We start from the raw sequence: 11,794 nt of genomic DNA on the forward strand, positions 1-11,794 counted from the left end.
AGAAGTTAGTTGTTTTTTACAAAGTGGATTTTCCCCTTCTGTCCTTAGGTCAGCCACGCTTTTCTGAATCATGTGTTGTGTGTTTTACATCAATTAAAATAATTTTCTCTGAAATTATACTAGAACACCTGTTCATTCATCCATCAATGTGTCTATCCACTTCTTTGAACAGTATGCTCATTTTTAATGTGCTTTTGATATAGTATTTATTAAAGTCTTTCTACTTTTTACTATTCTTGTACCTGCTAAGGATTTTTGTTGGCATTGAGTGTATGTAGTTTTCATGCACGAAAGCTAAATGGAAAGTTTCAGTACTCGCTTTGGCAGCACAGATACTAAAATTGGAACGATGCAGAGAAGATTAGCATGGCCCCTGAGCAAGGATGACATACGAATTTGTGAAGCGTTCCAGATTTTCCAGATGTGTAAGTAGAACTTTTGTTAAATCAAAAAAAGAAAAAAGAAGAAAGAAAGTTTCATTGGTCTATACGATTCTCTGCTATATGCTAAGGTCTTCCAGGGCAGGACTAAGTCAGTCTCCTTTGCACCCTTTTTGCTGAAGAAGTCTTTTCTTGCACTGAACTGAAACACCATAGTTCTGACCCATTTTGAAATACATTAGCATGGCACTTGGCAATGAAGAACTTACCTCATTATAGCTGTCTTTCTTGGCCACTGAGATCAATCAGGTTCAAATCTAGATTAGGTGATTATTGCTTTCAAGAATAAAGAAATTCTTTCATATCCTTGTGGTAGGCACTGGCTTACTCATCACACATTTCCTCCTCTAATGTGAGTGCATTTCCCAAGATCCTTTGTAGTGAGAGGTGGCCAAGTTCTAGGCAATGAAAGGTGAATGGAAATGAGCGTGCCACTTCCAGGCTCTGGCTGACAGACACTTCCCATGTATAACTTCCCATGCTCTTTCCCTGTTTGTTGGATGAGTGCGGAGGACTGTGAGGCCCAGGAGGAATATAGAGTACCCAAGATGGAAGTAGCCTGGGTCCTTGAGTGACCATGTGGAAGTCCACTCAGTCAGCAACACCCATTTCCGACATCATATGAATAAGAAATAAATTTCTACTGTATTCAGTCACTGAGATTATGGGGTTTATCTCTTTTAGAAGCTGGCATCACCCTGACTAATACAATTTTCCTTAAACATATTTGAGAACTGTTTTGTCTTTTGTATATGTAGATGATGATTATATTCTGATAGCAGTTCTCTGATACCAACTGGGTGTTCTACAATTCAAATCAATTCGATTCAATTCAATTCTGACACTAAGTAGAGTTAGCCCAAATCCCTTAACCTACAGGTTAAGGGGCTCAGTCCTATAATGCTTCTCCCACTTCAGACGCCAGCTACATACAAGTCCTGGGTATTTCCAAGCCACCTGCACTTCTGCCTGGCTAGCTACAAATCTGGGAGTTCCCATGACCACTCCTACCTTCAGGTTCAATAATTCACTAAAATGACTCACAGAATCCATAGAAAGTGTTATACTTATGATTACACTTTTATTGTAGAGCTTACAACTCAGGAACAGCCAAATGAAAGAGATGAATAGGACAAGGTCTGGGGGGCAGGTGGCATAGAGCTTCTATGCCCTTTCCTTGTGGAATCAGGGCACACTATCTTCCAAGAGCATCCATGTGTTCACCATTTCATTATGTAACATGATGGATTAAATTATTGGTCACAAGATTGAACCCAATCTCCAGCTTCCCTCCACTCCTTAGAGGTGGGGTGGGGGTGGGGCTGAAAAGTCCAACTGTCCAATCATATGCTTGGTCTTTCTGGTCACCAATCCCATCCTGAAGTTATCTAAAGACCCACCATGAGTCACTTCATTAACATAAACTCAGGTATGAATGAGAGAGGCTCCTTAGGTATAGCAAAAGACACTCTTATCAGGAAATTCAAAGGATTTTTGAAGCTCTATGCCAGGATTGGGGGACAAAGGCCAGACATATTCTTTATTATATCACAATGGTAAATGACAAAGGTCAAAAATTTATTGTTGGAGCTTATTGACCAAAGAAAGTCTCTGAACAGGAGCTTGCCCACTAGACCATTTCTCCTCAAGCTCTAAAATTTTCTCCTGCATCCTGGATCTTCTTAGTTCCTCACCTCTGTTACACCTCTAACATGCACATCCTTCCCAGTTCAGTTAGAAGGAAAGTTCACATTCATAGCTGAGTGACCAATAGTCTGTTTAACTTCACTATTGCTTTGTATCATTTTATGCCTAGAATTCTGCTTTGTTGATCATTTATTTTTTTAAATAACATTTATTGCTATTTCTGATTATAAAGTACACATATGCTAATAAAAACCTTATACTGAAGGATAGCTACTATTAATATTATAGTATGTTTGTTTACAGTCCTTTTGCATGCATGTCTTTGTGGAAAAATTTTTTCTCTTTATACAGTTACGATTATATTGCATATTGTTTGGTAATGCATTTTTCCCTTGCCTTTATATTACAAACATCCCTTAGGTCATTCAGTATTCCTTGAAAACATCACTTTTATGGCAATAAAAATACACATATGTACTGTGTCTATAGATCTATCATAATTTACTTAGACATTTCCAGGTGGTCTGAGTATTTTGGCTTTTGTGTTCTCAGTGTTATAAATAGTATTATGATGACTATCTTGTTTCATAAATCATTCTGTATTTTTGATTATTTCTTTTTTTAAAATTAAAAAAAATTAATGTTTATTTGTTTTTGAAGGAGAGAGAGACAGAGCATGAGCAGGGCAGAGACAGAGAGAGGGGGACACAGAATCTGAAGCAGGCTCCAGGCTCTAAGCTGTCAGCACAGAGCCTGATGTAGGGTTCGAACTCACAAACTGTGAAATCATGACCTGAGCCAAAGTTGGATGCTTAAATGACTGAGCTACCAGGAGCTCCTGATTATTTCTTTAAAATAGGTTTGTAAATGCCCCCATTCCTTTCAAATGCAAACATCTAATATATTTGAGGTTATTTACATTTTCAACAACATGTATATCTTTAAGAAGAACAATTTGGCACCAAATCATAAGAATGAAAATACTGTTTGTATCTTTAACCTGGTTATCCTCCATTGGGAAGAAATCCCAGTGAAATTAAAAAAAAAAAAAAAAGAAATTTGTCCAAAGATGTTTATAGCACTGTTTATTCATAATAATGAATCAGAGAAAACTACCCAACTATTTCAAAGTAGACATATGAACACATGAGCATGATACATAGATGGAAAAAATGATGTGAGTATGTTGCTATTTGGAAATATGTACACAAGACAATGTTAAAAAAAGGACAAAGAATAGAATGTCTATACTGGTTACAACTGAGTAAAAAAATATATTCCTATATGTTGACAAAAATTGGGAGGGGATTTAAAGCAACATTAATATTGGTGATTTAAGTATGGCAGCCTTTTCTGTAAGCTTGCTTAAATGTTGTGCCAGTTTGACTTTTAAACTCACTCATTCAAGTTACCCTAAGTAAAGGGGAATTTATTGTTTGGATATCCTAGTACTAGAAATGAGGTGTGGAAAAACATCGTCAGTTGATGCGGTTTTAGGAGTAATTCTTTCCTTTCTGTGCATCATCTTTGCTTCACACAAGGATCTGCCCTGACTCTGCTCTTACCTACCCTTGTCCTCCTTCTGACTTTTGATTCCCATGATACCATCAGGCTCTCAGGTCTCTCCAAATTACTTTATGGAGTGAGGGACTCTGATTTTCTCAGGAAATATTGACTTGAAGGCTGGAGGTCTTGAAGGTGCTGACCAGTCTGAGGCTCTCTGCTGGTCCTGCCCAACTCACTTGTACCAGTAAATGGTATTGTACATGGCCATTTTGGTTCAGCCATTGTGCTGCAGACCATGAGGTTGTCCCAGAAGTTAGGGATGACACATCGAAATTTAGCCTTAGAAAGTGTGTGTGTGTGTGTGTGTGTGTGTGTGTGTGTGTGTGTGTGTTTGTGTTTTAAATAAATGAATCTCTAGGTGCTTGAAGTTCAGATAATACAGGGATGGTATTTAGGGTGGGTGAGACCTTCCCATGGGCCATGGAAGTGTTCAGTTGACTCCTTATTCTGTCATAAATGAGTAAAATAAATCAGTTCTCCTTTAAATTCTGTAAGGGCTTAAATGACTGAGTCACACGACCTCATAAGGTTCTCCTTGGGACAAGATATTAAGGTGAGAGATAATAAGAAAGTCCTGGGACAGAGAAAGATAGGAATGTGAAAAGGGTAGCTTTCAGCATTTCTCCATGCAAACAAACTAGCTTCCCTACCAGTGAAATCTATGATTTATGACTTGTGAGCTTCATGCTGTCAGGAAACTAAGTGGTCCCGAGCAGGTTCCCATACATTTGGAAATTCTCAAGAATCTGGAAAAGGTCTGTGACTTTGTATTACAGCTTTACCATCTCATGGTTTTCAATTTGCCATAGCGTCAAGGGGTTGGCAGAGGGTGGTAAAAGAAAGTGTGGAGGATCATGCACACTTAAACATCATTTTTAAAATTTTCTAGTGTTTTATTTATTTTTGAGAGAGAGAGAGAGAGAGAGAGAGAGAGAGCGCACAAGCAGGGGAGGAGCAGAGAGAGAGGGAGACACAGAATCTGAAGCACGCTCCAGGCTTTGAGCCATCAGCACAGAGCCCAATGTGGGGCCCGAACTCACGAACTGGGAGATCATGACCTGAGCCGAAGTTGGATGCCTGACTGACTGAGCCACCCAGGCACCCCCACATTTAATCATCTTAATCTGGAAGTGATGAGCATCAGCTGAGCTTACATTCTTTGGCAAGAATTAGTCACATGATCTAGATGGCTAGATGCAGAATGCAGGGGTACTGGTTAATGTAGTCCATCTGGGTCTCTACTCTCAAGCACCAATTCTATACCATAAAACGTATGGATACATTTTTATTATTGGTCAGCTAGCTGTCTCTAATTATACTCTCCTAATTTGTTTTCTGATTTCCTCTATCTCCTTAATTAAATCTAGCCCATGCATTGATAATTAATTAAGCAGCTCTAATCACTTTAGTTAATTGCTCAAAAACAACAACAACAAAGCCCCATCCTGTCATCTATGGCTCCCCATTGTCTGTCAAATTAAGTACCAGCTCTTCACCTTGGTCCTCAAGTCCCCAAAGAATGCAATCTCATCCTGCTTTTTTGGCCTCATCTTCCAGTACTTCTCTACCCTTTTCAAATATTTCAGCTCAAATGGGCCACTCGCTGTTCTTAAAACACAGGATTGTTGTTTCATCCTATGTTTTCCATCTGGTGTTACATCCGCCTCACCATTCTGGCTATGATGGGTGGTATATGTTTTAAATAAATTCAGCATATTTTCTTATTTTATGTCTTTCTGAGGCCACCAGTGAGGGCAGCCACCGAATTCTAAACTGCCAGTGTCAAAAATCATGTCCCTGTTGAACATTACAGCACTTGGCAGCAGCAGGAGGATTAGCCCGCCAGCCTTAGGAACCAGGTCTTTCATTGACATGTTACAATTAACACCCATGGTGACAGCAGCTTACGCACATTCTGCTGTGTGTAACTACTAGTTTAGAGTGTTTCCATGAAGTCATTTCCTAGAGCATAGTGCCTACCAGATAGAAGTCAGAATTTTACCTTCTTTAGAAAACAAAATTTAGGGCATTTCCTGATGAATACAAAGATTCATGAGAATAAGAGAACAAACACATTAGAAGCAAGAAGCCATCTACAGAATGCAAATGATAATGAGGAGAGCAGTAAAATAAAGAAGGAGCACATTGGATGAGGACTTCTGAAAAGATCTCTGTAAAATTCTTGACCTCAGATTCCTATTGCCACACAGGTAATCTAGCTGCCTACACTTGGTTACCTTCATGCCTAGTAACCCAATTGACTAGGTTTTCCCTGATGTTTCTGGCATTGAATATTCTGTAGCGTTGCCTCTGGGCAACCAACACAACTCATCAGTCTATGCAGAACAATCTTTGCTGTGGTCACCATTTCCTTCCACTGGAATGACCTCTTTACTCTTTGGGTTACACTTTCTCCTTCTGAAGACATAGGTGTTGCCTCTATTGACTGTCTCTCCAATGTTCACCCTGAATCCATTCTGCCTTGGCAGGCTTTCAGGACCTATTTATTTTCATACCAGGTAAGATCCTTAGAGCTCTGCCTAATATTCAGTTGTTAGGTTGAAATGAATGTTAAAAATGAATATATTAAAAGTTACATTCTCATTTTTAAGATACAAAGAATCAGAATTGACATCTAGCCTCTCTAAATTATTAAGTAAAAAATTCTTTGACATTGTCCCTCCCCCACTCATTCTTTCAACCACCCATCCATCCATTCATCCATCTAATATCTATTGTGTGCTTACTCTGTGTAACCATTGTACTAGATGCTCCTGTGAAAGTCCTTCGATAAAAGAAACAGGAAGTTTCCTACTCACTCAGCATTTCCTCTAACCATATCCTTCTCCAAATTCCTGGATATTTTTTGAGCTGTTCTGTTTTGCACTTAGGTTTGTTGGGTGGTCTGCAGCTTATATTAATGGATACTTGAGAGGGGAAAGAATAAAGGGGTTAGGGAGAAATTGCTAGTCAAATGGCTGAGATAAAAGTAGAGTTTAGTTCTTACTCCTGTATTCCCAAATTGTTGAGTTCCTACCTTGAGTAAAACTTTATGGTTGACTTTTTGAGTGATATGATGAATGAAACAGGATTTTTATACTTATTGAACTTATTTTCTTTTAAAAAAATTTTTTTAAATGTTTATTTTTTGAGAGAGAGAGAGACAGAATGTGAGCTGGGGGAGGGGTAGAGAGAGAGAGGCACAGAATCTGAAACAGGCTCCAGGCTCTGAGCTGTCAGCACAGAGCCTGACACGGGGCTTGAACTCAGGAATAGTGAGATCATGACCTGAGCCAAAGTCGGATGCTTAACTGACTGAGCCACCCATGTGTCTCTGAGCTTATTTTCTATAAGACAGCAAAAGACTGACATAAGCAATTAACTCAAGTTTGCCTTTCATGAACATAGAAGGAGGAGTACGAGGAGTTTGAGGTTTAGAGGTAAGAAAGATCACCTCTGATTGGAGCTAATCTGGAAAGTATTTTTAGAGGGAAAAAATGTTGAGTTTAGGATTTGGAGGATAGGTAAGACTTCAAAAGAGAAAGAAAATATACCAGGCAGAAGGAACAGCATGAACAAACATCTGGAGGCAGGGAAATAAAAAATCATAGTAGGGACTACCTAAAGGCAGATTTTGGAGAACTGTTATGTTGGATTTTTCTCTATAGTCTTCTCAATTTTATCCCTGTTTTGTTTTTTGCTCTTCTCTTTCCTATTCTGTGCGTAGGGAGGCTGACTGTGGGCCTTCCTTTCCAAAGTTCCAATGGGAGGCACCTATAAGAGATTGGCAGGAGGGAATAGAGGGCTCAGGGAGTTTCTCCCTACTCCTTCCTTGCTTTGATGCAATATCTGGACGCCTCCTTAATCTCAGCTCCCACCAGACAGCTATTCTTCCATGGTTCCAGCTCTCAGTAGGCTCTGGCAATACTGTACCTTCCCTCTGTCCCTTCAGCCTTAGAGAGGTGCTAACAGCTTTCCCTTCATAGTCGCTCATCTCTGTCTCAACAGCCATTGTTAGTTCCCTTGACATTAACCACAGGTCTGTAAATAGTCCCTTCATTAAGTCTCTTCATTTGAATAATCAGAATGAACTCTGTTTCCTGCTGAGACTCTCTATTGCCATAAATGCCAAGCTGAGATTTGATATATCACCCTATCCACAGCATCTTAAATCCCAGGTACATCCTGACACCCATATGTCCATTGATGGAGTTTTCTACTCTCAGAGTCAACCTGGAGTCATCCTGGACTCTCCTTTTCTGTTGCCTTTCACCTTGAATGATTTGTTGATTCACTTGCAGATACCCCTGTTGTATTTTTCTTCTTTTCATTTTCACAACCACTGCCCTACTTCAGGTCTTCATTGCCTCTGATCTGTGACAATGCAAAAGCTTCCAAACTCACTTCTTTGCTTCCAGTCCCTTCTCATCAAACCTCCTGTGAACCATGACTTAGACTAACAGCTTTGCCTGTGTAACTTCCATGATCAAAAATCTTCAGTATCCTTAAAAACAAGCAAAATGTCCCAAATCTATTGGACAACGTAGAGGGAGTGAAGTATAAATTTGTCAGGTTCATTCATTGTCAGCATTCAAAGATGCTTATTAAATGGGCCCTCTCAACTTTTCCAAGCTCATCTCTCAGTAATTGTCCTAACTGGACTTTGCAGTTCCTTGAAATGCACCTACTTCAACATGCTCCCACCCCAAGATCTTTTCTGATGCTGCCCCATTTTCCTTAATGCACTTTTACTCAAGACCACTGGTCAAAATCCTATTCATCCTCAAAGATCTTGTACAAATGATGGATGTCTTAGTCTATTTGGGTTGCTACAACAAAAATGCCATAGACTGTGTGGCTTATTAAACAATAAGAATTTATTTCTCACAGTTCTGGAGGCTAGAGAGTCCAAGATCAAGTCCAAGTTCTGGAGGCTGAGAGATTCATTGTCTGGTGAAGGATTGTTTTCTGATTCATAGATGGCCATCTTTTCGTTGTAACCACACATGGCAGAAGGGGCAAGAGATCTCTCTGAGGTCCCTTTTATAAATTCTCTAATCTCACTCATGGTGGCTCCATCCTTATGACCTAATCACCTCCTAAAGTCCCCACCTCCTAATACTATCACCTTGGGGCTTACAATTTCAACATATGAGTTTGGGGGGGTGGGGTGGGAAACAAACATTCAGTCCAGAGAAATGGAATTCTTTAAGTTTATTTAAAAAAAAATTTAATGTTTATTTATTTTTGAGACAGAGACAGAGCATGAACAGGGGAGGGGCAGAGAGAGAGGGAGACACAGAATCCGAAGCAGGCTCCAGGCTCTGAGCTGTCAGCACAGAGCCCGATGTGGGGCTTGAATTCATGGACCGTGAGATCATGACCTGAGCCGAAGTCGGATGCTTAACTAACTGAGCCACCCAGACGCCCCAAGTTTGTTTTATAAATTTATGCCAAATCCATTTATCCCTCTCTTGAAATATTGATAGTGTTTTGTGTGTATGTGTGTATGTATACTTCTCTTAAGGTAGTTGTGAAATACAAAAATAACTTTAATTTAAAGGCAATCCATGTTTTCTTCCAATTAAGAGCTATCTTTTTCAATTATTGAATCTTAGAGAACACCTACAATAGTGTTATGCACAATTAAGTTTGCAATACGTGATCGTTGACTTGACTAGACAATTTTCAGGCATTTAAGTAAGGTCTGTAGGGAGGAGAACACAGAGCCAGGGAAGATGGGAGAATAGATAAAGGCTAACTAGGAAGCTGTTGTTATCATTGAGAGATTAATAAAAAAGCATTTGGGCCTCAACCACAGAATGGAAAGGGGGGGATGGATATGAATGTCTGTGCAAAGCATGGATTATAGGAAAGGAGGAGAAATAAATAAAAATAACACCAAGGACTGCAGCCTGGGTGACTGGGAAAATGGTAGAATCATGAAAGAAACAAAGAAATCAGAAAAGGGTGTGGTTTGGGCAAAGGGATAGGGATAGGTAGGAGATACTGTGTTTAGTGTTTTTGGTACTGAGTAGGGGTGTGGGTGGAACCAGGGGGAAGGGCACAATAAGTGGGTGGAAATGTGGCACTGTGGCTTGAGGGGCCACCAGCTTGCAAGTGATAGCTGCAACTGACAAAATGAAAGTGATTTCCCAGAAAGAAACTATGAAGCCAAGGAAGAGGGTCAGTGAATAGGCCCTAGTGAATGCCTAGACAATGCACACAGCATTGTCTCATGGGACTTTTCTTTTGTGATGACATTTGCTGACATAGATCACACCCAGCATTAGTTGTCTGTTTCATTGTAGCTGTTAGAGATGCTTTCTCTGGCTGTGAGTTTTCTCTCCTTCACCTAGACCTTAAACTAGAAGGCAGAAAGCTATTTCTACAGCCTTCAAACCTTACTGTTCAGAAAGCACCTGATAAAGTAGTTACTTTTTAACCAGAGAGCAAGATAAAATATACAAATACTGGAGATAATGAACCTAATTCTTCTGCATATCAGAGCTAAGTGTACTTTGCACTTGGAGTGTAGAGCAAGGAGAAATACATAACTGGGATGAGAAATCTATTAACTGGGATGGGAAATGGAAAAGTTGTTCTTGGGAATTCTATGTTTATGTGGAGCCAGTCTAGAAACTCTCAGCCTTTTTTTGAGAAACTTGGGAAGGCTTCCTAACCAGACTCAAGACACATTTGTTCAACATCTATTGTGCTCCAGGCCCTGTGATCAGTTTTTTCATATTCAATACCACCCCCTCCCCCAAACCCTGTGAAATAGATAATCTCTTCATTTTCAGAAGAGTGTATCCTGGACAGTTTTTGGATTATGAACCCTGAATTATTTCTGTTGACACCACTGCTGGGGGTACGGGATGCTGCTATCACTGTTCTCACCAAATTGTAGGTTCCACTGTCCCAGAATCCTCTGTTTGCTGGCTCAGTCCTAGGAGGAATCTCTAGATGGCTGAGCCTGGTCATGTGCCTGTGTCCTAGCTGCCAGCGTTGGTCTTTGTGGCTTTTGTAGTTGCTTCCTTCAAGGTTTATACAATGGGACCCCTTGCCTTCTGCCAAATGTGAAAGGGGATCAGATGCTGGCAAGCCTCTAAACCATCAAGAAAAGATCTACTACCATGAGGAAAGTGGAGTATATGATGTCCAAGGACACTGGTAAGCATTGGAGTTGAACTCAAACCCAGATCTTCCAAGTCTGTGATTAATTTTTCTGTTGTACTGTAGCTGTTTTGCTGCAGCTATTTGAAAGGGAACAGGGCATTAGTTTGCCCCACTTTTCCAAAACTCCCCGCAATTAACAAAACTTTCTCCTGGGTACTTTAGATGTACTAGATGTTCTGCTAGGTGCTTTACATACATCATTTAGTATTTTTTCAAATACTTTGGGATAGGCATTATTAGGAATTAGTGTTTCCATTTTACAGATTCAGAAAACTGAGTTTTAGCAGTGCCTGGGTGGCTCATTCATTGAAGCATCTGACTCTTGATTTCAGCTCAGGTCATGATCTCATGGTTCATGAGTTTGAGCCCCACGTTAGGCTTTGCGCTGACAGCATGGAGCCTGCTTGGGATTCTGTCTCTCTTCCTCTATGTCTGCCTCTCCCCTACTCTCTGTCTCAAAATAAATAAAGTAAAAATTTTAAAAATTTAAGAAAACTGAGTTTTAGAGAGGTTATATGAATTGGTGCAAGATTATCTTTAATTTATTTTATTTTATTTTTTTTTAAGTTTATTTATATTTGAGACAGAGACAGACAGAGCATGAATGGGGGAGGGTCAGAGAGAGAGGGAGACACAGAATCGGAAGCAGGCTCCAGGCTCTGAGCCATCAGCCCAGAGCCCGACGCGGGGCTCGAACTCACGGACCGCGAGATCGTGACCTGGCTGAAGTCGGACGCTTAACCGACTGAGCCACCCAGGCGCCCCAAGATTATCTTTAAATAAGGGTCTCTGTCTATCTGATTACAAAGATAGGGGTCTTACTACAACATTATGATGCCATCAGAGGCTAAAGCTGGCTAAGGGTTTGAGCCTTATTTACCTTTGCTTTTCCTCCTATCTCTAGCTCCTAATTCAGTGGTTGGCACATAGAAAGTTATATATTAATGTCTGTTGAATGAATG

At 40.1% G+C, this 11,794-nt stretch overlaps 1 non-coding gene across 1 annotated transcript; it reads left to right on the plus strand.

The window, feature by feature from the left end:
* The first annotated feature begins 311 nt into the window (after window positions 1–311).
* Window positions 312–418, plus strand: LOC121026183 (U6 spliceosomal RNA). The gene has a single exon (XR_005788289.1). It is a non-coding gene; the product is annotated as a U6 spliceosomal RNA (small nuclear RNA).
* The last annotated feature ends 11,376 nt before the right edge of the window (window positions 419–11,794 follow it).

The sequence above is a fragment of the Herpailurus yagouaroundi genome, unplaced genomic scaffold (assembly GCF_014898765.1).
Source record: "Herpailurus yagouaroundi ecotype Mexico unplaced genomic scaffold, PumYag 67793, whole genome shotgun sequence".
Taxonomy (NCBI): Eukaryota; Metazoa; Chordata; class Mammalia; order Carnivora; family Felidae; genus Herpailurus; species Herpailurus yagouaroundi.